The following is a 5,763-nucleotide window of genomic DNA, read 5'->3' on the forward strand; positions in this document are numbered from 1 at the left end:
CCCAGCTCCAAGGACTTTCTCCCTTGCATACACCAACTTCACTCATACATCTGGAATGTGGTTACCAAGCAACTACTAAAGATTCTTCTTTTTTCTCGGGAAGTAACTAAGATTGCAAAACTGCTTAAAGTTAAACTTCTAACGAGTTTACAAACACAGCTTTACTAATAATTAAAGGATAGAACAGAATAAAGGGATTTGATACATGCTTTAAAAGCTTTGTATATAAATATATGCAGAAATGTCTAAGAATTATTATTATTTTGCTAGGTTGCCAAATGTACAAGCTGGTCATAGTGCTTCTGCTTTTCAGGGTTGCCAACTTACTAAAACTAAGTTTAAAAGTACAAAGTGCATTTTAATTGTGACAGGACTAGCTCCAGGAGGGTGCTGGATCCCATTACATCCCTTAAAACTGTGCATTCTAGCCTGTGCTTTCTAACACGGATCCCACCTGTTAGCACCCAACTGTCCTTGCAATATACTTGACAGTACAGTCCCTACATGACATGTCATGGCAGGCACTTAATTAGTACTTTATTGCAAGGCCTAAGGTTATATTGTGACAGAGGCATGAAAATATTGCAAAACCCCAAAACAAAAACCAACCCCTTCTTCCTGATATTTACATGTAAGGGGGGGGGGAATCAAGCCTTCATTTCAGTGTTACGTGGATTTAATTAAAGCTAAAATGTCATTCATGTACATATCACAAGCATTTCCCGCCCCCGCCCCCAGGCACAGATGTCTGTCTGGTGCCAATATGCTGTTTATGTACTTATCTGTCTCAAGCACATGGCCAGGCACATATGCCCTTCTGTCAAAGACGCACGGTGCAGTCTGAAACTCACATTAGGCTCCTAATGAATAATATGCACTGGGGAAAAAGGGGGAGCAGAAAGTGCGGCTTTTGGGAACAGCATGTTTTAAAGCTACCTCTGAATTGCAAAAAAGGGAGGGAGAGGATGTTATGATAACGCCAGCATCTGTGGACGCCTGAATGGGAGTCTGAAATGCAACTGGATTTTTCGCAGATTTTGGAAGGGGTGTTTTTGGCACCATGTTTATTCCAAACCCTGGTGATGGTGACGTACAAGAGTGTGACTGCTGCTGAGGAACTCTAAAGAGCCGGAGCAGATGTTTGGCCTATTTAAACAGCATGAATTCTGAATATTCGCAATGTGGAGTGGAATATTCAATTGATTTGGCACAGAGACGCGGCATGTATTACCCTTACACACACACACACACCCCACCCACAGCAGCTTGCGATCCAAATCTTGAGAACCATTTAAAGTGCTAAATTCGACAGATTTTTTAAAGACAAAGGCCTTAAGATGCAGGCTTATGGCTATTGATAGCAACACAACTTCTATTTCTGGGCTTGAAAATAAATAACTGTACTTAGGAATCACCTGAAATACAAGGCAAGCACTATGATCCCCATAAGCTCCAACATTTATCCTATGAAAATACAGACGTCCTATTCCATAATAATAATTTCACTATTTATACCCTGCCCATCTGACTGGGTTGCCTCAGCCACTCTGGGCAGTTTCCAACACATATAAAAACATAATAAAGCATTAAAAACCTGCCCTGTACAGAGCAGCCTTCAGATGGCTCGGGGATTGGATAATTCCATGCCCTCCAACATTTCTCTGATGAAAATAGGGATGTCCTATGGGAAAATGGGACATTCCAGGATCAAATTAGAAACTGGGAAGACTTCTATAAATTCGAGACTGTCCCTGGAAAATATGACACATGGAAGGTCTGTCCGTCCCCCCCCCCCCCGCCGCCATTTCAGAGAAAGCTTCCTATCTTATTTGAGCCAGTTTGACATGAGTCAGGGTGAGCTGAACCACCACCACAATTTTCATATTGTATATGTTTTGGAAAGTAGTTTGTCTGTTCTCTGTGCATTTGGACACCTAGAATCATAACCAAATCATAAATATCATAACCAAATTTTACACGGTGGCCCCTGGAGCAGGTTTTTGTCTATGTTTGGTTATAGTTAGATGCCATTTTGAATCAAGATGGCTGACTGAATAAAAACATGGCTTTAGTGTAGCTTGACTTAGGCCCAAATTAGTTAAATCTGCCCTAGCACTGTGCTGTTGTTTCTTACTGTTGCCTAGAAACCTTGGCAGAGCAGTTGTTGCTTGCTGGGCAATGACAAAATGAGGTTTTTGGGAGCTTTGGCAATATGCCCTCATTGCCCCCATCCCTCAGTGTTGCTGCTTTTGGTGGTGGCAGCTGCTTTTCCTTCCATGCACTCACTCAACCAGGCAAGGGGGAGGCAAGCAAACTGGTAGCAGCATGATGGAGACCCAACCTTCATCCCTGCCCAGAGGGAAATGGCAGGTGAACAGGGTAGATGGTAGCTTCCTGCCATTATCCCTACTTTCCTGCTTTCTCCTCTGCCTGCCCCAAAGGGCAAGTCAGTGAGGATGGTGAGGAGTAGCTGCTTCAGCTGCCTCTGCCTGAGATAGAATCATGGAACCATAGAGTTGCAAAGGACCACGAGGGGATAGAAATGCAGGATTATAAATATTTTAAATTAAATTAAAGAACAGCAACAACAATGCACGTCGAGGGTTGGCCATGAGGCCTCTGCCGGTGCCTAGTGCCACCAGCCCATCCTAGCATACATAATCCTAAAACAATTATTTCAGGCTTTGCACAGAGGCAACATAAAGAGTTTAAACCCCAATTTGTTGTGCTACTGAGTGAGATTAATGGTCAAAAGTGATATGTATATATAAAAAAAGGTCTGATTCTAGGCTGGCATGTGATCTGCAACCTTTCCCCTCTAATCCCAAATGTGTGAAGGCTGATTATTACTAATGTGTGAAGATAGGCACCCTTATTATTACAGCATATGGCCAGGGATGAACTACCCTCATATTTAAGCAGATGGCAGGGCTGAGAACTATAGAGAACTGCAGAGCCTAGTGTGCCCTGAATCCAGTTGTCATCCAAATAACATGTGCGTCCATACCTTTGTTGACCCTTCTAAAGATTATCATGGCTCCTCCATGAGGACCTTTTGAGAACTGTGTATGTGTAAAAAAAGTACTTGATGGAATGTCTGAGTCCATTCACAAACAGTCCCCACAGTTCCATAGATTAGCGAAGCCATCAGGTCACCTCAAGACTGAAACATTCAACTGAAAATTTAGTGAAGTGGTGCAAAAAATCCACTTGAACCCCTCCCAGACATTTTATGGTTAGCAAAGTGATGAAATGCATTAAAAAGTATAGGACAGGCATCCCCAACCTTCAGCTCTCCAGAAGTTTTGGACTACAGTTCCCATCATCCCTGACCACTGGTCCTGTTAGCTAGGGATCATGGGAGTTGTAGGCCAAAACATCTGGAGGGCTGCAGGTTGGGGATGCCTGGTATAGGATAATGATCAGTTGATGGTCAAACAAATCCAGATGAAATCAGGCTGAATGCTTATTGTCATATAAGCTCACCACAAACAAATCTGAATTATTGCTCACCAGCAGAACACCAAGGAAGGGGAAGAGGATCCCAGCAAGGGGTGTAGCCATGACTGGTACACACCAGGGCAAGCTGAAGATGGGGAAAGGGAGGTTGGGGATTTAGGTACTCACAGAACATCAGAGGACAGGAAAGGGGCAGCTGACAGTTCACAGGAGCCTGGGGAGGTAACACATCTCTGCAGACACAGCAAGCTCTAAGGCACCAGGAACAGCAGGAAGTGCACTCCAGGAAACTGAGGCAGGCAAGGGAACACAGCCCAGCTCACTAGCTGACAAGGTGGAGATCATGGGGCTCGTTAGGTCTGGGAGGCATTTGTGGTTGTGCAGCTGGATGAGGTTTAGGGCAGGTGAGGGTTACATGCCCATCAAGTGGAGAGACACAACTGCTCAGCTGGAGCAATCCCAGATATGCCAATCCAAACTGGAAGGCTGAAAGGGAGGCAAGGCAGAAGCTCTGGGTCTGCTCAGCTTCCTCCATTGATGGACCATGGCTTGGCTGCTTTGGGAACTCCACTGGACTGTGACTTTGAGACTGACCCCAGGTTTTTTGATCCTGGAGCTTCCGCAAAGATGAGAACCTGCCCTGTTTGACTTTGGACTGTGTTGACTTTTTAGAATAACTACTCTCTAGTGTTGCCCTTGGGATCGTGCATACCAGAGGAACTTACCTCCAGGTATGGGGGGATCTTTTCCCTAACCCCGGAATGTTTTTTCTGGAAATTTTGTGGAAATTCTCCCTCCCCTCTGAAGCTTTCCATTCCTGCCCCCCATCCCAGGCCTTTACATCCTGAGTACCTAGTGTAGAAAAATCTGTGATTTGTTATACAATATATGGTAACAAGTGAGTGGACTCAGTACTGTATAGAATTATTGTTTATGGAATTGCTCTGATTTAGTTTTTAAATGTGAAGGCAACTTCCCTTCCTTTGCTCCTCTGATATTGTAGCTATAGCTATACCTGTCGTTTTCTATGAATTCTGATTTGGTTCACAATTTGGGTCCATTCATTTCAAAATGTTTTTCTAATTCAAGTAGAAAAGCACTACACTATTAGATTTCCCTTTAAAAATCAGCACATGTAAACATATTGAACAAAACTGTGAGACCTCCAGAACAGATGGGAAAGTGGGACAAACAGATGGAAAAAAACTTCACTTCCAAAAAAGCGGGGGTGGTATGTAAAATTTAAGGTACTTTGAATAGATACTGCATCAGTAGCTATAAAGTCCTAAATCCCCAACAGTGCTATATATACTGTGCAATATACAATTTTAAAGAATTGTAAAGTGTGAAGCGTATGAGATAGGGAAGTTATATTTGTTTCTCAGTTGAATATATTTTATATGACCAGAACTACAACCACTTAGTAGTTTTTCTTGTGTGCATCTGCCCCTTGCCACTCTAAACAATACATTTACAGCACACTGGGACCAGCACCAAATTTAGGGTGGTGCAGGTGATTCCCCAACACAGGCGCCAAACTGAGGGGGTGCAAATTAGTATTAGTCGTAGTAGCAGTAGTAATAATGATAATAAACAATAAGTTTGTATTTATACAGATACCTACTGAGAATATCCAAACCAAAGCAACTGTTCCAAAATGAATTATTGTGAAAATACGAAATATTAAGCGAGTGGTGCCAAATTTTGTCGTTGCTCAGGGTGCCACACTACCAAAGCCCCTGCAGGGATTACTGTTAGCCCATGTTAACAGAATCTTCTTTCTGTAATTGGGACTCCAAGTTCAGTGATCTATGTGCAGATCCACATGATAAATTTAAAGTGCACCCAGTACACATTTAAAGTGCATTACTTTCCCCAAAGAATCCTGGGAATGTTAAGTTTGTTTTGCACACTTAAACTGCAATTGGGTCATTTCCAGGGAATGATATTCTCTAGTTTTTTGCTGGCATAAGTGTACCAAAATTAGTAATTAATCACAATGTGTGTGTGTGTGTGTGTGTGTGTGTGTGTGTGCATTCTAATGAATGTACTGCACTGTTTGCATGCACAGTGACTCTTAGTAAGATTTTAAATCTGAATATGAAAAACTCCACCAGAAGAATATGTAATTTTGAAGATGCATTTTTACAAGTTCCAGTAACTCTTTGCTTGCCCTGTGACTTCTTGGGTACAAAATTTCATTGATAATCAACTTCTCAAAAAACAGAGAACTGAGTTGCCTCCTACAAATTATTGCATATTTGATGTACAACATCTGGAGAACAATCATTATATTCACTAATA

This window comes from Podarcis bocagei (genome assembly GCF_964188305.1).
Source record: "Podarcis bocagei genome assembly, chromosome: 5".
NCBI lineage: Eukaryota > Metazoa > Chordata > Lepidosauria > Squamata > Lacertidae > Podarcis > Podarcis bocagei.